Here is a 21,961-nt window from a genome sequence, read left to right on the forward strand (position 1 = left end):
ATCACAATTAATAAATGAATTCACATAATATTTTTTACCAGTTTTAAAAGAAACGAAATCTTTTTTGATATTCATATGTTTGCAAATTTTACATTTTGAACATGCATAGTTACCCTTAGGTAATTTCTTGATCACTGATTTGTCTGAAGTGAACAAGCTGCCAGATACAAAGTTCGCAATGGTTTTGGCTTTGCTGAATACTATCTTAGGACCCTCGTCGTATATAGTTTTTAATATAGGATCTGCTGCTAACACTCCCCAATGTTTGTGAATGGATTCTCTAATGTTTTTAGATTGATTGTTATGTTGAGTAACAAAATATGGAAATTGGAAAGATTTTTTGTCTTTCTTACTTTGCACTCTTTTGAGCAAAACAGATCTATCCAAATTTCTCACCTCCCTGAGTGTCTTTTTGAGATCGTCTTTTGGATAACCTCTAGCTTCAAAACGCTCCATCAGCTCCTCGGATTGTTTTGCAAAGTCCTCATCATTTGTACAAATTCTTCTTAACCTAATAAGTTGGCTTTTTGGTATTCCTTTTAACAAGGATTTGGGGTGGCAGCTGTCAGCTCGCAAAAATGTGTTACGTGAATTTTCTTTGCGATACACCGTAGTGATAATTTGTTTGTGCATATTAACTGAAATAAATAAATCTAGAAAGTGAATATGGTGAGCATTGTGAGTAGAGGTGAATTTCACATTAAATTCATTATTATTTAAATATTCTGTGAACAAAGAAAGAGAATGTGCATCCCCGTGCCAAATAAAAATAAGGTCGTCAATATAACGCCTGTAAAAAGTGATAAAGTGTCTATAGGGATTTCTTTCTCCAAACACGTGGACCGACTCCCACCATCCTAGGAATAAATTCGCATAGGATGGAGCTTGCACACCTTTTGGTCACATGTCTGTGACGGAGTGACGTCATACGCTATTTTTTTAAGAAGTGGGAGGCACTAGCATCGGGTGCGTGTGCTCATGCGCGTGCAGTGATTCTCCCACCTCCTTCGCGCATGGCGCGACTACCGGGGCACGCATTATGCAGCGTTACCACGCGACCATACGTCACGGGTCAGAGGTCATCTACGCGACCCGCGTGACGTATGCGGATATGCTCCGCGATTGGGCTACATGCTTGTTAAGTGAGTATAAATGGCGCTCCATAACTTATGGTTGTATTCACCTTGATAAAGGACTGTAGAGGTCCGAAACGCGTAGGTGTGTTTGTTACTTTGCCTGGATCCTATTAAATAGCTTATTTTTGGTACGTATCCCTGTTGGTGTTATTGCTATTCTACAGCTGGACTTGGTGCTTCGTTTTTCTTCCCTGTTCTACATTCTGAGTACTGTCTACGGATGCACATTCAACCCTGGACATTGGAACCCAACTGGACTTGCTGCTTATGGTGGATGAAGATTCCCAAGTGAGTTCGTTCCATATTGCCCTTATTACAATATAGTATAGTCATAGGATGTTTCTTCTACCGGTCACCTGCTGGTGTCATTGACATTTCCTTACTACCTGGTCTGTGGGATTGTCATTACCGGGCTACATTCCTAGAGACACTATATATATATATATATATATATATATATATATATATATATATATATATATATATATATTCATTCAAGGGTTGTTTTCCTGTTATTTACTTATCTGGCTTAAGTATTGTCTTGAGAGCACCACAAACATTTTTTTCGATAGTATTCCATAGTGTGAGGTAGCTCAGACGTACTGCCTTCTATACACAACATACAGGGTACGTTATCCCATTAGCTTTTTGTAGTATTTTTTCTTTCATTACTACTGTACAAATGGATCCAGACATCACTGAGAGTGAATATGAGACCGATGGCGATGTCCCAATACAATTTGCCTTTAATTGTTCGGATAATACCCACCGAGTCAAGAAAGCACAACAAGTTTTTGAAAATACTCTGGAACTGGACTGTGAGGATGTTTCAGATTTAAAAAATTAATTTTTCTAGACTAGAGAAGATACTTTCTACAAAAATTAGACTTTGGTGGGACATTATATCTTTGCAAAATTATGTCACTACGCAGAGAATTCCAAGAGGTTTGCGTATAAAAAAGTCACCTACGTTTGGGTTCATCAACCAAGAGTTTGAGACCAAATGGAAGGAAGCATTAAACATCTGCTCATTTACCCTGATTGACCTCATCATTAAAGCCAAGCTTAAGGAGAAATCCTCGTTAGAGGAAGAGATTGTTTCTCTCCAAAAAAATTTACATCAGTATAAGGACATGGATGGATTTGATAATTTAGAACTTGTTCTATCCAATAATACCAAGAGCATGGAAAAAGAGCTTATGGCTAAGAAGCAATTAAAATTTGAGAGGGATAAGCAGGATTATGCCCGTAACCAGATTTATGTTTGGCAGAGAATCCCTAATTTCAAAAGGAACTTTAACTCCTCAACGCCCCACAAATCAAATAAACCCAAGGATCCACAACAAAAAAAGTCTATACTAAAAAAGAACATCTCCTTCTCACACTCAGCTAGTGGAGAATCAGAGGGTTCAGATTATGAGACCTTACCTAGAACCCTGATATCCAATGAGAGAGATAATGGTGGCCAAAACTATGGGGTTGATAGATATAGCGAACGAAGAGGGGGTGAATCATCAAGTCATCTGAGGGAGGCTGAATATGAATCCAGGACCATCTTTGGGTCAAAAAACAGGGTCACTACAGACACACAAGGAGGGGAAAGAAAAGGAACTCCAAAAAATCCCCAAAAGAGGAAAAAGAACTGCTAATTGAAAACACAGGAATTATCAACCTTTCAGACCACATACTTAGTGTGGATGAACTATCTGTCCTGGATAAGGGTTTGAAGTTCACCCCATGTAGTGACTTTAAATTGTTTGAGACTGTTATTGACCTCTACAAGTATATACGCAAACTTACATTGAAAAGGTTTTACCATCAAAAAGAGACTGATACATATGATGCAATTGAGCATACTGTCTTTGATGATACATTGAGTTGCGATAGCCAGAAGGGAGAGGGGTCCCTTAATTTTCAAGAGATGTGTTGTGTACAAGACATGAAAGATCTTGTTGATGAAAATAGAGATACAAATGATATACCTTCCTCTTTTCTAGGTAGACGATCCTCAGGTTTGAGGAAAAAATCGGTGTTCTATCCGTCACATATGAAAGGGCCCTGCCTAACTGCGTTTGAGCAACTCATTGAACGAGATCTATCTCTGTTAGCAAAGGGCTACACATTTTCAATTAAACCATTACAATATAGAGCAGACAACCTCACTCATGGCGAAAGATCGGCCATTAATGCATTAAAAGCCAATAACTCTCTTGTCATCAAGGGGGCCGACAAAGGGGGCGCTATCGTTGTGCTGAACAAATCAGATTACAAAACTGAAGCACTTCGACAACTTAATGATAGTTCATCTTACATCTCACTCAGAGGAGACCCCACAGTAACATTCATTAAAGAACTGAGAAACCTCTTAGATGAGGGAGCCATTCTTGGCGCACTTGATGACAAAGAGCTTGAATACTTGTTTTGCCCTTATCCTATCATTCCCATTTTTCACCATCTCCCAAAGATCCACAAGACATTGGTCTCCCCACCTGGGAGGCCAATAGTCGCTAGTATTGGATCTTTGGGAGATGGTGTATCCAAATATGTTGATCACTTCCTGCAGGCCATAGTGCAAACACTGCCATCATATATCAAGGACAGCGGTGATCTCATGATTCAACTTGACTCCATCACATGGGAAACAAATTTTATTTGGCTCAGTCTTGACATCACATCATTGTACACAGTGATAATACATGAGCATGGGCTGGCAGCTGTCAGATTTTATTTACAAAAATCAGAACTTTCACCTACACAGAGCACGTTTATTCTTAATGCAATTCAATTTTTGTTAACACATAATTACTTTATGTTCGATGGGGATTTTTATCTCCAAACACGTGGTACCGCTATGGGTACCAGCTTTGCTCCATCCTATGCGAATTTATTCCTAGGATGGTGGGAGTCGGTCCACGTGTTTGGAGAAAGAAATCCCTATAGACACTTTATCACTTTTTACAGGCGTTACACTGGCGACACACTTTATTCGAGCTCGGCTAGTCCCACGAATTCGGGTATACCCAGGTGTATTGAGGTTTGTGACTGTTTTCTGCCCGAGTGCATTGAGGTATTTTCCAGGCAGGGATTGAAGCATTTTATTCCCGCTGGCTAAAATACTGCACAGTATATATATATATATATATACTGCATTACAATTCATGAATTTATGCCATCTGGTAGACACGCGAAGCATTGCAGCCTATTAAATCCTAATCATTATCATTTAACAGATCAGCCGCCCGTCAGCCAGGCATGAACCCAGGCTGGGAAGGCAAACACAACGGGGCTTGTCAGAGGTGAGGAGCGGCGCATTCCAGGTATCTGCCAGGTACATACTGGGTATTTGCTCGAATAAAGTGTGTCGGTGCAGTATATTGACGACCTTATTTTTATTTGGCACGGGGATGCACATTCTCTTTCTTTGTTCACAGAATATTTAAATAATAATGAATTTAATGTGAAATTCACCTCTACTCACAATGCTCACCATATTCACTTTCTAGATTTATTTATTTCAGTTAATATGCACAAACAAATTATCACTACGGTGTATCGTAAAGAAAATTCACGTAACACATTTTTGCGAGCTGACAGCTGCCACCCCAGATCCTTGTTAAAAGGAATACCAAAAAGCCAACTCATTAGGTTAAGAAGAATTTGTACAAATGATGAGGACTTTGCAAAACAATCCGAGGAGCTGATGGAGCGTTTTGAAGCTAGAGGTTATCCAAAAGACGATCTCAAAAAAACACTCAGGGAGGTGAGAAATTTGGATAGATCTGTTTTGCTCAAAAGAGTGCAAAGTAAGAAAGACAAAAAATCTTTCCAATTTCCATATTTTGTTACTCAACATAACAATCAGTCTAAAAACATTAGAGAATCCATTTCACAAACATTGGGGAGTGTTTGCAGCAGATCCTTTATTAAAAACTATATACGACGAGGGTCCTAAGATAGTATTCAGCAAAGCCAAAACCATTGCGAACTTTGTATCTGGCAGCTTGTTCACTTCAGACAAATCAGTGATCAAGAAATTACCTAAGGGTAACTATGCATGTTCAAAATGTAAAATTTGCAAACATATGAATATCAAAAAAGATTTCGTTTCTTTTAAAACTGGTAAAAAATATTATGTGAATTCAATTATTAATTGTGATACCAATTTTGTGGTATACTTGTTAAGTTGCGGTTGCGGGAAACAGTACATTGGTAGGACTGTAAGACACTTGAAAGTCCGTATACTCGAGCACCTGAGACTAATTATCAAAAAAGATTTGAGTCATCCCGTATCTCAACATTTTAGTCACTGTAACATGGGTGACTCAGACAATTTGTGTGTTCAGGGTATTGAACATATATCGAATCCGATCAGAGGTGGCAATAGACTAGGTATCTTAAACAGAAGAGAACTATATTGGATATTTACTTTACAAACACGTATCCCTTATGGTTTAAACTCAGATTGGGATATTGGTACTCTTCTGTTTGATACCTAGCTTTGCGCAGACACCATTTTCTGTGTGTGATTAAATAGGCTATATGCTTAATATGTATTAGATTGTCAGACTCTAGACATGTATATAAATCATATTCATTATGTAGACATTGTAAAGAAGGTCTCTGTTTTCATCATCTCTCTGGGCCGTGGAGCTTACACTTTATGTATACCAATTTGTTATTATAAGATGTCTCCACTTTGCCCTTACAATATCATACAACCTATCTATGAGGATCTTGAAATACTGTTATCATAGGTTACTTCTAATTGTTTTTAATTCATTTCTTAATTGGTTTTATCATTATTATGCTTTTCCTCATTAGGAGTGTTTTTATATTTTTTTTTGTTTATGTTAATAAAGATGTGTTTGTTTTGTATAACATACTCCAGGACGCATTGGGCTCGGTTGCCTAGCTACGCTTAGCATTTGACCTTTTTGGTCACATGTCTGTGACGGAGTGATGTCATGCGCTATTTTTTCAAGAAGTGGGAGGCACTAGCATCGGGTGCGTGTGCTCATGCGCGTGCAGTGATTCTCCCACCTCCTTCGCGCATGGCACGACTACCGGGGCACGCATTATGCAGCATAACCACGCGACCATACGTCACGGGTCAGAGGTCATCTACGCGACCCGCGTGACGTATGCGGATATGCTCCGCGATTGGGCTACATGCTTGTTAAGTGAGTATAAATGGCGCTCCATAATTTATGGTTGTATTCACCTTGATAAAGGACTGTAGAGGTCCGAAACGCGTAGGTGTGTTTGTTACTTTGCCTGGATCCTATTAAATAGCTTATTTTTGGTACGTATCCCTGTTGGTGTTATTGCTATTCTACAGCTGGACTTGGTGCTTCGTTTTTCTTCCCTGTTCTACATTTTTTTGGTTTTAAGCTGGCAATAAGGGGCTTATCGCTGCATATCGCATAAGGCCCATAATCTGATTATAACCACTATAGGTTAAATTCAAGAACCAAGTCTCCATGCATAGGTTATAACTGCACACAGTGTGATTAGATATACAGTACATTGATAACTGGAATCTAACATTCATTTCCCTATTATTAATTGTGTTTGTTCACTTTGTTATTGCATGTCTGTATGTTTAGTATTGTTCCATTTATTTTAGAATATATACCCAATAAAGGTTACATTTTAATTCAACCATATACCCAAGAATTGAGAGCTAGTTAAAAGGGGCTTCTTTCTTGTCTAGGCAAGTTTTTGTTTGCTATATATTCATCAGCCCTTGGCACCCTTTCAACACCACAAGACTGTTGCAGGAGCTTCCCTATTCTTCCCCCTCCCCTATTGACAGATAAAGATGACTGTACCTTTACACTGGAAATTAAGACTACTAATGTTTGTAAACTGTCTACAACCATACATTTCCATTTTGTTATTAACTGACATGATGATTCTACTACAGTACATGCAGTGCTTTGTTACCTAGGTATTATGTGTGTGTCTACTTTCACACAATATGTATGTGATTGTACTGTAGGTGCACTACTGGCTATATGTTAAAATTCACATTTGAATGTCTTATTATTTGCTGAGTTTAGAGATTATTCTGTAGTACTGTATATAATTGAACATTGTATTTACACAATACTTTGAGTCACGGTATTCACCCATAATATCTTATTATCTTTATTCAGATCATAGTACTCAACTTGCTCAGGCTCAAACAAAACTGTGCCTGATGTCCCGGTCTCCTGGTTGCCCAAATATATATTTAGTGCTTATGATAGAGCTTATCTGCTTCTCCATTGGGGTCAGATGCATGGAGTTGGGGGGGACCTCCCCCAGTCCTGGGGGCATGGCACCGGTTGTCAGCCTCCTTCTGCCACATCTTCCTTTTCAGGTCTGAAAACCTCTTTTGCAGTTCTCCATCACTCCCATGGTAGATATCTGGTTGCAGATCTCCTCCCATAGCTGGATCCATTCCGAAGTCTTTGTCCTGGCTACAGATAGGAGCAGAAATGTTGAGATGTTGCTACTATAGGTTACTGTAGGGGTAGAAAGTAAAATGTTTAAGAAGTAGAAATGCCATAACTATTCAAACATGTGTGACATTGTAGGTTTTACAGTCCCCCCTTTGCTATATTTACTAAAGTGTGGATTCCTAAAATGTGCCATGTCTCCTAGTTCTAGGCCTCCTGACCTCACCCACACCTCTACTCCTTATTCCCTCTCCCACTCATTTAATGCACTCTCACAATCCCACACTCACTCCTCCCCTTCATGTAACCCACTAGCCCAAACACACACAAAAACAGTGAGCGGAAAAAAAAAAAAATACAAATAAAAACACACTACAAAAAACATTTTCTACTAACAAGACAAGAACATTTTAAAGGAAACTATAAGATTAAAAACTACCCACTCACTACTAATACATACAGCCGTGGCCCCTTTTATTCTCCAACATCTCCGAATTTTTTCGGGGATTTTTTCAGAATGCCACACACTTCACCTCACTTCACCATGTTCATGCCGCATTCTGACCGCATTCATACCGCATTCATGCTGGCGTCACCCGCGGTTGATGTGTTTATTGATAATGGTTTGGATTTAATTGGTTGCAATTCTTCGCGTATCTGCCAGGTGGCAGATATTCATGAATTGTAATGCGCATGCGCTTCAGTAATGTGTCGACTTGCAAGTGTTTAAAAAAATACCACAGTGATCCATTGTAAATTGGCCTTGGTACTGAAAAAGTTACAATAATGTATCAATTTAGGCTTTTCATATTAAAAAATACATGCACAGTGTCTGGGGTTTTATTGTCCTGAGAGTTCCGAGATGCACAACTGCAGTCCGTGTTCCAAAAACCAGACAGAACGTATGCTTATCTAATATGGGCCGCGATTAATGCAACAGATGATAAGATGGCAACAGTTGTTCAAATTTATCAGTATTTTATCGAAAACTATGACTTTTACACATTTTCACCAGATGCTCGTGTGTGGAAGCGTGCAATAAGGAAAAAGTTATGTATCGATCCATGTTTTTTTCGTATTGATCCTGATGTTATTGGAGGGTATTGGTGTGTATCACCGGGTTTTTCCCGTATCTATGATCATGGAGACTTCAAAAGGCGAAATGTCATGTTAAAACCAACTAAGAAACGTCAGTCACAGACAAGCAATGCGCCAGCACCAGCCCTGGCTTCCAATAACGGTCCGACCATTAGTGAAAACCTGGTGACTGACAACCCTTGCTGTCTGTCCCCGCCCAGATACCTGCAGCCTGAGCCGGATTTTGCGTACAGATTCCAGCAACCTTGCATGTACCTAAGCGATTTCCTGCCTCATCAGCTGACTACAGGTGTAGTAGTCCTGCTGTCACCTGTCAACTATGTTTGTTGATCAAGAATACGGGACTGGCAGGGGCTTGGCGCCAGCTGATTGGCAAAGTCTATGGTGAGTAATGGTGCCGTGTTTTATTTTGTTTTTGAAATATCAATGCACAGTCAAGCGAGTCTCCTGTAAGCAATATCATTGCCTGAGCAGCTTGTACTGTACTGTAGATACTGAACAATTGGTGGAATGCTAAGCGCATGCGCATTGGAACCTTATTGAAATGCATATGTGTGTCATCACATCAACAGTAGGCGCATGCGCATGTGAACAGGAGACGCCCCCCTAGAAAATTATTGGTGGGACTGACTGTGGGAACTTCTTTAGGGGACTGACAGACCATTACAGTAAAACTTTAACTTTTTTTTTTCATCAGAAAAGAAAACTTTGTCATCTCATGCGGAAAATGGCAAATTGAGGGATTTCGATGGATACTATCACTTTGTGTTACAATGCCTGCAAATTGCAGAATCGGATTTTCCATTCATGCTAATCATAATCATTGAACCCCCCCCCTACACCAAAGAAAAAGAAAGAATGACAAAAATGACAAACAGTGGTAACTTACTGCATCAAAAACATGAATCAGATTATGGTTTTTTTAACTCAATTTCACAGTGATGTGCAAATCAGATTTACATATCAAATTCGAGAAGGGATTATCGCAAGCGTTACCATAAACAAAGCCTCAAAGGGTTGGGGGGTGGATGGGTGAGTCATGCGCAGTAATCATCAGTTAGCTCCCATCCCAAAGAGGATTACAGAGAGGTGACTCAAAGCCAACAATAGGAAAATTAGGCACGCAGGCGCAGAGAGGTGATGCTCGGCTAGGGACGGACGATTAAAAACACAATGACAGGCTTTAGAAAACGAATGGTTCTGAAGAGGTGTCTGTCGATAAGAGGTTCAAATCCTTGAGCGAGCCTTGTGTGTGTGAGTGGGGGAGGGGGTAGAGGGTACAGCTGCATGAAGGATTAGCTGTACTGCAGTTCAAAGAAATGACATATTTTCAAAAGGCATGTCATCATAATAATTTGATCCCTACACCCCCAAATACATAAAAAGCACACAAATCAACCATGTGCAGTCAAACGCAGTGTCGCAGTCAAAAGCTACAGCACAGATTGAATATGGTAATATCGAGATGGTTTAGGCAGGCTTGTGGAGAAAATAAAAATAAAAAAAGAGGAGATTTTTTTTTTTTGGGTCACTCACTCTTTAACTTCGCAAGCAAGCAATGGTGAAGTTACAGATGCATGCGCAGTAATCATCAGCTATCAAGCAGGAATGTGATTGAAACCAGAAAGACACACATTCAAAGGAATGGTGTGGGAGAGGTGTACTGTACTGTAGATAAGATAAGAAGTTGAAATACTGCAGTGCTGTAAATTATCCTGTGTGTGTGCGGGGGTGAGCGAGGGGAGAGTGCTGTATATACCGAGATGTGATACTGTTACAGTACACGCCTATGCGTTTCAACAATTTTCAAATGAGACATACTGCACATGCATGTATAAATATGCAAATTTACAATTACTGCGCGCGCACACGCAGACTGTGCACTGACGTAGGTTGAACTGCTAAAGTATTAGCCTTTGAAGACAACAGCTCGCGAACGCCCCCTGAGTTTTTAGAAGGTATTACAGTATTGCAGACAGCGCTAATAAAACGCTAATATTACGAGCGCTAAATTACTGCAATATACTCCGGGAAAAAAAAAACATACTGCATCTGCCCGCAGTTATCAGAGCGCCGCGGATCCAGCCGCATTATGATAAAGGCGGCCGCCACTGTACCACTCTCAAATACCTTTAACTCCTAAGGCCTGTTTAATAGTTTTTCCGAACATTCGTGCATGTGACTCACACTTTTTGTTTGTACGTGTGGTCTGTGTGTTTGTGTGACACTGGGGAAGCTGTGTGTGTGTTTGCGTGTATGTGTGTGTATAGATTGTGTGAAAGTTAATAATTTATTATATAATATTTTAAAATTAAAAAAAGACATGTTGTAAGAATATATTATTAACATTGTGCATCTTTGATAAATATATATACACACATACACATAAACAAACACACACACACACATACACACACACACACACACACACACACACACACACACACACACACACACACACACACACACACACACACACACACACACACACACACACACACACACACACACACACACACACATACATACACACAAACACACACACCTACACACACAAATACACACACATACACACACACATACACACCCACCCACCCATGCACATACATTTATACATACACATACAGTACATACATTGCAGCCTCATTTATTGCAGCGCGAAAACATTCTTTTCTGAGTCTTCCCCCTGATCGTCCGGCTCCACGCTCATTGCCATGCGCGGCCCAAGTATAGGACGGCTGGCTATCCACAGCCAACTGTATACTGTAAGTGCTGCTCACGCGCATGGCGGGCCAAGCGCGCCCACTATATTACAGGCCTACTGTAACTCAGTCTATCTCTCCCTTTTTCCCCACAGCAACGACACATGCTTTATATAGTGTGTATGATGTGTTGTCTTGCAATATTATGTTAACTTAGTTTCAAAACAAAACAAAAGAATACCTGCTTGGATAGCTATTAAACCGGGCAGATTCAGCATTTTTTAAAGACCCGCTTTAAACAATAAATTTGCAATAGAAAATACTTTTCTTTGTCACATCTCTTTCCATGACTTATGAACATGCCTAACCACCAGGTATGCTAATGACAAAATCGGAGCTACTGTACTAGAATAGGCCCCATAATCTCTGTGAACCAAGATATAGTAGATCCTATTCCAGGTAAAATCTCATGGCATTTGAGAATTCAAATAAATTATGCTTTAGGCATTCCATGCTTCAAGGATATCTGATACTTTTTAGAAAGTTCTTTGCACACGCCTTATACAGTTCATACTTTATGATTCAGAGCCCATGATATTTTTTATAAAGTTGCATACATTTTTATTAATGTAAATACATAGCAATGATTTATCTTAAACAGTCAATGGGTCTGCTAAGGGATTTATGTTTTCTTATAAACATCAATAATTCTGAAGTAATCTGTATAATTTCTCCAAGCAGAACGATACTGTCTATGATATTATTATAAATATCCTCATGCAAAGCTGCAATGTGTGTAAATCCTTTTAACTATGTCCATCTATTCATTGTTCATGTTACCTATACAATTTTCCTAATATATTACTTACAGAGTAAGTAGTGACATATGTAGGATTTCACAGGCACAATGATTCACTGCACAATAGATCTTATAATAAAGAAAATTGTGCCAGAGGAACAGGGTGGTACAAGGATTTGCCCGCGGTGAGAAAGATAGATGACACTGAGATTTGAACTTCAATACGTTGATACTGATGATCTTCCCCAGATTCCTGAGGGCTTTTATTCGTTGCTTTGCAGTTTTCCCTCCAATCAGCTCCTAACTGTTGGAACTAAGCTCTGGAGGGAGAGGAATGCCAAGTGACAGAAGCCCTTAGTCGCAGCTTATTAACTAATTGATTTTTACTGTACATTCATAAGTTTGGATTCTAAAAAAAAAGATGTACTGTAGAACATGAAGTGACACAGCCTTATGGAAGAGATAGCCTTCAGGGAGTCAGAAACTGATTCTGTGCATTTCTCAGGCTTTAGGAAGTGGGTGGTAATCTTCGTTGTGAGATTGAAAACCTATACCAGAGACATACATTTTATGAGTAAGGGAATGTCTTTAAGGAGTAGTAAAGCAGATAATTTATGGATTGAGAGAGTCACTAAATGAGTAAGAGACAAAACTCCTGCAGGTATTATGCAACAGGTGTTGAATTATACTTTATGGAACAATCGTCTGAATGTTAAATCAAGCTGCAGTTTCACCAACATTCTAAAAACTCACAACTAATCTTTTATTCAGATGTGCACTATGAAAAGCAAATAAACATGTGGCATTTGAAGAATATTACTTTTGACTACCAAATCTAGGTCTAATATAATATTTGTGTACTGCACATGTCAATAAATATTCCTTGTTATAAAATCATTATGTCCAAGGAGCCATTATACTTTCAGCTGCTGTGCAAAGTCTTGTAAGTGTGTCACTGTTCCTGTCTGTCATTTAGGGATTTTGCATTTTGAGGATAAAAGTTTTCCTCGAAACTTTTAAAACAAAATACTGAGTCAATATTATAATGGTAAATGGCTATTTCCACCTATATGTAAAAAGTGTCCCATTGTACAACATGCTGAACATATTTATAGATTATGATCAAATGGCATTTTATTTACACCTGAATTATTTTTAGGAGGTTATCTAAATAGGTAACAGATGTTAATTTTCATGAGTTTAATGGGTATCCACTAAGCTAATTATATGAATAAACAATGTCCATCAGTTAAATCATTAGTATAGTGTTAACATTGGGGTAATGTAGCATTATCTTGTATCGGCTTCAAATGAGAAAACATTTTTCGTCAAGCCCCTGTTTTCATCTGTGATATCAGTCGCCCCCCTGCCTGATATAATCCAAATCACATGAAAAAAAAAATATTAATCGGTTTACAATATAAATGTGAATACAAATATGTAAAGATACTGGATCTTTCAACATTTAAAAAAAAGCAAAACATGACACATTTTCTTAATTTTTTTTTTATATAACTTAAATTTTTATTGAGTGTTACAAGGATATGATAAAACATAAAATATAAACCATCGTGGAAATGATAATAACTTTAGCAAATGAAACAGTCATAATGAAATCGCGTGGCTTTTCGAGCCCTACTCGGCTGGGCGATTCAGGGTGAACGGAGTAGTCAACAAAGCAATCCAAAACATAGTAATAATAACAATAATAAAAAATAATAATTAAAAAAAAAAAGGGGGGAGGAAAGGTAGGGAAGGGGGTTGGAGGGGAGAGGCAGGGGGTTCAGAAGGGGGCGCCACCCCAGCGTGACTCGCGGGCCGGTAGAGAACGATCTCCTCTGATCCCACTACATCCTGAACCGGTTGATTCTGAAGCGCTGCAGTCTATGGGTCTGTTCGTATGATAGAAATTGAGCTTTCATCTTCAAAAGAGAACGCACCTATAACTATTATAGCCAGATTGTGTTACTCTTGTGAAGATTGAGATAATGTGTGTGGCTATCATCACCTCCATTTTGGCCTAAACTGCCATTTTGAGTGTTTGCTTATATGAATGTTTATTTGTTTCATTCGTGAATGAATGAACTGTGAATGTTTGATTCTGCAGAGTATCGCTTCTGGATGTAACCCACCCTTGTGTAATTCCTACGAGACATGTAATAAATTGAAATAGCATTTGTAAGCGATTGCTCCTGCATTAGATATTTCTGCTGACCGTAGGATCTGTTATCTGACAACTACAGTACACACAAAGGGCTGGACAGAGTAACTCCCTTATGTCACAAGGTTAAGAGGCCCACATTATGATAAATTATCGATAAGAATATAGCATATGCAGCATATTTAGGTATCAATATGTCTTTTTGTATAAGTCATCATATATTTTTTATCTCTAAGCCAGCCCTCTTAAAGGGCGTATTACTCATTTTGAAATGTATAAAAATGTGATACCAATCAATATGTTGGGAGAGGCTTGAGTTCTTTCTGAATTCTTGTCTCCCAATTGTGCCTTGGTACAGATAAACTCATGTTGTTACTTTTTTGAACCCTTGACTCATTGATTTTATTTCTACGCTTTGACAGGTGACGCCTTGAATAGGGACCCAACATCTCGGGAGCAGGAAAGCCCAGACGGAGCAGCTGCCTACATTACTCAAACGTGCACACTTGGAATAAGGTATGGCTTTATCCTTTTAAACAAAAAAGCCGTTAGATTAATTGTTTGAGTAATCTGTAGACAGTTTGTTCTTTATGGGCAACCTACCTGAGTGACGGGACACCCAGTATCACGTGAGTTTATCAATATTATACTGATCAGGTATTGTTGTTGTTGTTTTTATATTATTGCCATAAACTCAGGTTATACCGTGTGCCGCTAAACGGCAGGGCCAAGTAAGGGCCCGGAAGGTATAATAATTAATAAGGTGTTAAGTCTCCTAGAACTTGGGGAGAGAACTAGTGTTAAGGAACAGCAGGTAACTATTTTTAAGGCCACTGGTCCTTAACCCTATATTCTACTTATATTATACCAAGGGTTAGGGCACCTTATTGGTACATGGTCAGCTAACGTTGATCGGTGTAAGGTACATGGTCAGCTAACGTTGATCGGTGTAATACAGGAGAATTATGGGGAAACCTACGTTCTCAGCAGTTGCCGGCGAAGGGTACGTCCCTTGAAATTATGTGTGGACTTTATGGCAATAAAATGTTTTAAAAATGGATATTTAGGAGGCGCATGCGCGAAGGACACGGAGATGGCAGCTTAAGTTTCTAGCTCCGTGCCGCGCATAACAGAAATACTTTAAAAACACCCCAAAAAATAAATTCTCGCAAACCAAAAGTAGCAGGCACCCCTCTGAATACCCCAGGATGGCCCCGAACCTGGCACCCAGAAAAAGCCGAAATCGGCAGATGTTCGGGCTTATTTTGGCGGAGCGAGCACAAGCGGGGGCCTGGAAGAAATGGCGCCATCTTCAAACCCGGACACAGACACGGAGTTAGAAGGTGAGGAAGAGGGCCCCAGCAATCAAGCTTTGTTGCCTGTTAGGAGATGCGACTTTGAGAGGTTGTACAACGACCTCAAGTCACTCCTACAGGCTGAAATTAAAGAAGTTAAACGAGATGTAGTAAAGTTGGGCACGAGAACGGACGACATGGAGAGAAAGGTGGACCAGACAATAAAGGTGGTTAAAAAGACTGACAAAAAAACGGGGGACCTGCAGCGGCAGATAGATGAGTTGCGGGAGCGGCAGGAAGACGCAGAGAACAGGGACAGACGGAATAATCTGCGGATCCGGGGGGTCACAGAGGAGGTGGGAGACTGCAACGAATACATCACCAGATGGATGGAGACCCTCCTCCCCGACCTTAACAGGGACGCCCTGGCCCTAGATAGATGCCACAGGGCCCTCCGGGCGCGCCCGGTACAAAACGAGCAACCGCGGGACATAATTATCCGACTGCACTTTTTCACAACGAAAGAGGCCATACTGCGACAAACTCGGCCCCTGGCGTCAGTGGACTTTGAGGGAAACAAGATGCTTGTGTTCCAAGACCTGTCCCCTGTCACACTACTCAGGCGCCGCAGCCTGTTCCCCTTCACAAAGGTCCTCCGCGACCAAAACGTGCGGTACAGATGGACCTTTCCGTTCGGGTTACAAGTGACAAGGAACGGGAGGGCATTCACTATGAAAGACCCCACGGAGGGCCCGGAGTTCCTGGCAAAGCTGGGCCTAAGGGATGCCCCGGCGCAGGTGGTGGACGAGGCAGCGGCGCTAGAACCAGAGTGGAGTGGAGGGAATGGCTCACCAAAAGCAGAGGGAAAAAAGCGCTGAGAAGCAGTGGTGGTAGCCCCACAAAGGCGCACGGTTGCGCTCATTCAAAGTTTTATAGTTGTGGCCAAAGTTACAAGGTCCGGTTGTTATCCCCCGAAACTGCCCGCCTAAGTGGACATAATGCCCGCCTAGTAAGTACCTACGGTGCCCCAGCCCTGCATCAGAATCTGTATGGCCCGCCTCAGGATCCTCGGAGAGACAAGTGCCAGCGATGGGTCTAAGGACAATCACAGCCATTAAGACCATTGCCGAAGAAAAGCCATGCCCTGAGAGACGGACAAAAGCATAATCCCTGCAAAATAAATTGCTTCGAGCTTACCTGCAAGTGGCGGCGGAGCTAAAGCATGGTGAGTGCCAGCGTGAGGCGCAGATGGCGGAAGGACTCTAATGGCGGGAAGAGAGAACACGCACGACCTCCTCCTCGTGGCAGGGCATCTTCCAAAATGGCGACCGGAAAAAGGAAACCGGAAACTCACCCCAGCCGAAACCACGAGGATCGACGCCATCTTGGAGGAGGCAGCAGCAGCGGAACACGATGATGTCATCACCTGGAGCCTCAACGCGCCGGAACTCCCTCAAGATCGAGGGACGATGCACCGGATGGTCACACGGAGCTAGCCGCCGCAGATTAGAATCAGGGAAATTAGGAAGGCGAGGAAAGAAAGATGGTAGGAGGAATGGGGGACAGAGTAGAAAAGCAGGGGGAAGTGGTGAAAGAGGAATGAGGAGGACAAATAGAGTGACGAACAGAAGCAGGCTACAGGGGAAGAAAGCGAGTTGAGGAGGAGGTGACACGGTAGGGGGAAGTAAGTTACAGAATAGGAGGGGAAAGGACGGTAAGCAAGTAGAGAGAGAGAAGGGGTCAGGGAGCAGTGGAGCAAAGATGGGGAAGTGGAGAGAGTAGGGAGCAGGAAGTAGAGAGTATAAGGAAGTCTGAAGTTGGCAGGGGGAAGTGAGCGTGAAACAATCAAATAGCTGTCAGAGAGTTTTAAAAGTATCGAGGACTGGGCTCAGAGAAGGGCGAGGCAGGGTTAGATAAGACAAGACAGAGAGCATTCGCGGGTTGAAAATCCATAGGCTAGACTATGGCGGGCAGCCGGACAAAGGAGATGGTGGACACGCCTGGCGAGACATGTAAGGGGGGAAACCTCAGTTTTCATTCAGGGTGTAAAAGGGAGCGCGGACACGGGGTGGGAGCCGGATGGTCTACCCCGGAGTCGGCATGAGCCTCAATGGGGTCGGGAAGGGGGAGGGACCCCCAGAACTGACTAAAGTCCTTTGGGAAGAGGGGAGGGGGCAAGGTCTGGCCTCTATCCGAAAGGCATTGGGATGGGCTGTGGGACAGGGAAGTCCTGGAGCCGATACCATAGTTTTATATGTATACATGTATTTGTGTTGTGGTCTTTTTTTTGTAACCCTTGATGTGCTTTCCCTCTGTGTCACTTTCCCCCCCCCCCACGTACCCCGCCCCCCTAGCAAGGCGCAGAAGAAAAGCTGCAGAGGACAGAAGGAGACAAAGTGCGGGAACTCCACGTCGTCCAGAGGACCCAGAATGGCCCAGGACTACTCCGGCGGAATAAGGTCACAAATAAAATATTATGAATAACGAGGTCCGATGTACACTGGCGACACACTTTATTTGAGCTCGGCTAGTCCCACGAATTTGGGTATACCCGGGTGTTTTGAGGTTTGTGACTGTTTTCTGCCCGAGTGCATTGAGGTATTTTCCAGGCAGGGATTGAAGCATTTTATTCCCGCTGGCTGCAATACTGCACAGTATATATATATATACTGCATTACAATTCATGAATTTATGCCATCTGGTAGACACGCGAAGCATTGCAGCCTATTAAATCCTAATCATTATCATTTAACAGATCAGCCGCCCGTCAGCCAGGCATGAACCCAGGCTGAGAAGGCAAACGCAACGGGGCTTGTCAGAGGTGAGGCGCGGCGCATTCCAGGTATCTGCCAGATACATACTGGGTATTTGCTCGAATAAAGTGTGTCGGTGCAGTATCTCTCACAACGTTAAAGGTTTTAACGGTCCAGCGAAGCGCAGGCTAGCCCTCAGAGATTACAAGTGACTTAAAGCCGATTTCCTCTTTCTCCAAGAGACACACTTCTTCAGAGACAGTTACCCTAAATTTTTAGACAAAGAATTCCTGGTAGTACACTTAGCATCCGCTCAAGTGAAAAAGAGGGGGGTAGCAATAGCCATACACAACAGGATAGATTTCACAATCGAGAAGAAGGTGTCGGATAGAGAGGGCAGATTTCTAATCTTGGTGGGATCAATCCAAGGGAAACCGCTTACGTTAGCATCAGTTTATGCACCCTGTGAAACCTCAGTGGATTTCTTTTCCCTTTTCTTCCGTAAACTACAAAAGGAGGCAAAGGGAAACATGATCATAGCGGGTGATTTCAACAGGACACTGAATCCCAAGCTGGACCGATGCACGGCCGCTAGCCTCGCCCCTAAGTTAGATGTTCAGCAAATCACACAAGGGTTAAAAGATTGCCAACTGGTAGATATATGGCGAGAACAGCATCCCCAAAGTAGAGATTATACCTTCTTCTCCCACCCCCACAACCGATACAGCCGGCTAGACTACTTCCTCGTATCCAATAGATTGGTCCCAGTGGTCTCCCACACGGGGATCCACGATATTTCGTGGTCGGACCACGCACCCATTGAGCTGCGGTGCACGTTAAATTTATTAGACAGACCTGGAGCAAACTGGAGGCTAAACGAGCTGTTATTAAAAATCCCTGACATTCAGAGAGAAGTCGGTGAGAGGATCACAGATTTCTTCCCGGAGAACATGGGGAGTGTCTCGTCCGACACCACTCTTCGGGAGGCCCACAAGACGACTCTCAGAGGCACCCTCATGTGCCTAGCTGCTAGGCGCCAGAGGGAGCAGGAGAAACAGATAAAAGCCTTCCAAGACAAACTAGCGACCCGAACAAGGGAGCACAAGCTCTCTAGGAATAAAGACACTCTAAGTGCACTAGCAGAGATCAAACAACAGTTGAATATAAAACTGGCCTCCCGGGCAGAAAAGGAGATGAGCTGGTCGAGGCATAGGTAATTTGAGAAAGCGAACAAGCCGGACACCCTATTAGCAAATCGACTTCAAAACAAAATTCCTAATTATCATATACAAACTATACGCACACAGGGGGGTGAGCTTACTTCAAATCCTAAACGGATCGTAGCGGAGTTCAAAAGCTACTACGAGACGCTATACGATGGGGGTAAGGTCACACACAATCAAAAGACGAGGGATAATCTAAGGGAATTCTTAAAAGAAGCCAAATTACCGACCTTGAGCAGGGTGGAGAAGGAAGCGTTACAGATGGACTTCTCTTTAGAAGAGTTAACGGCTGTTGTAAAGTCACTTAAGCCTGCCAAGGCGCCCGGTCCAGATGGTTTTTCCAACTTATACTATAAAAAATACCTGAAAATACTAGCCCCACATCTATTGAAGCTATTTAATTCTATTCTACACGGAGCCTCGTTCCCAGCTCAAATGCTTCAGGCGTCTATCTCCCTGATCCATAAACCTGGCAAGCACCCGGCAGACTGTAAGAGCTACCGGCCCATCTCGCTGATAAATTCGGATGTGAAAATTTACTCCAAATTACTAGCTAATAGAGTGGGTATCGTCCTACCCAGGTTAGTTCATCCAGATCAGGTGGGGTTCATCGGAGGAAGGCAAGCGGCAGACAATACCAGGCGGATAATAGATTTGGTGGATTTGGCACAGAAACAGAGCATCCCGTCAATGGTATTAAGTCTGGACGCTGAAAAAGCCTTCGATAGAATCGATTGGCCCTACTTGAGGGGGACGCTTGGGGCATTCGGCTTTGAGGGACACCTCCAGGAGGCCATCATGGCACTCTACTAGGGGCCAACGGCAAGGGTGAGACACCAGGGGTTCCCATCAGAGCAATTTACAATCAAAAGCGGCACGCGCCAGGGATGCCCGTTGTCCCCCTTGCTGTTCACCCTATGCGTGGAACCCTTGGCGGCGCATATCAGAAACAACCCGGATGTTACGGGCATAGCTGTAAAAGGGCAATCACACAAGGTGGCGCTCTACGCACATGATGTGATCCTGACATTATCACAACCTCTCACCTCCCTGCCCAACGTCTTCTCAATTCTGGGGTCCTTTAAACAAATTTCGGGGTTCAAAATTAATCAGGCCAAGTCGGAAGCCCTCAATATAAATTTACCCAAACCAGTAGAAAAACTAATTGGACTCAATTTTAATGGCAACCCTCTATGATCAAATATTTAGGGGTATATATCACAAAAGAGTATAAGGCTTTATATAAAGCAAATTATCCCAGGTTGTTTCAGACTCTTCGAGAGGATCTCCGGAGATGGGCGGAGTGCAGTATCTCGTGGATAGGCCGTATTCATAGCGTAAAGATGAATCTCCTGCCACGAGTGCTGTATCTTTTCCAGGCCCTCCCGATCCCCCTGATTAAAGATGATATCCTCTCTCTTCAGTCCTTAATAACAAAGTTTATCTGGAATAAGAAAAGCCCATGAATTAGCAAAGCGATCTTAAGGAGGCCGACCTTGAGAGGAGGGTTGGGGGTGCCATGCTTGTTCGCTTACTACAATGCAGCCCAGTTGAGCCAGATGGTGCAGTGGCACACAGACCCAAACCTTCGGAGGTGGGTAGCACTAGAACAAGAATGCTGCTCACCAGTGGATATTAAGACCCTAATTTGGTTGCCCAAAAAAAAGCCGGGCCACTATGCGGACTCATCTACAGACCATGGTCAGCTCCTTGAAGGTCTGGGACGCGGTTAAGTTCAAGTGTCATCTCACATCCCTGAACACTCTGATGACTCCCATTTGGGGGAACCCAAACTTTGCTCCAGGTATGGATAACGCTATTTTCTTAAAATGGATTCAAGCAGGGTATCTCCGCCTAAACGATCTGGAGGGCAGGCAATACATCAAAACATTTGATCATATTAAAGAGGAGAAAAACATTCCAAACACTGAATTCTTTAGATACCTCCAGATCAGGGCCTTCTACAATGAAGCCCCAATCCGGCCCCGGAGAACAAATTTTGAGCAGCTCTGTTCAAGAGATACGGACACAAGGGGACTAACATCTAGAATGTACAGGGAAATAGTGTGCCCGGAGATGGACGACCACCCCAAACTTACCTATATGAGGCAGTGGGAAGCAGACCTAGGGGAGACTTTAGAAGATGAGGACTGGGATAGGATCCTGCAGGCGGCGGCCAAAAGCTCCATCTGCACCACATTAAAGGAGAATGCGTATAAAGTCCTGATGAGGTGGTATTACACGCCCGCTAAATTATCTAAATTTGTCAAAGGCTACTCCCCGCTCTGCCCTAAACAGTGCGGAGAGAGAGCGGACTTATTCCATATGCTGTGGTCTTGTATAAAGGTGAT

Source organism: Ascaphus truei, chromosome 4, assembly GCF_040206685.1.
Source record: "Ascaphus truei isolate aAscTru1 chromosome 4, aAscTru1.hap1, whole genome shotgun sequence".
NCBI lineage: Eukaryota > Metazoa > Chordata > Amphibia > Anura > Ascaphidae > Ascaphus > Ascaphus truei.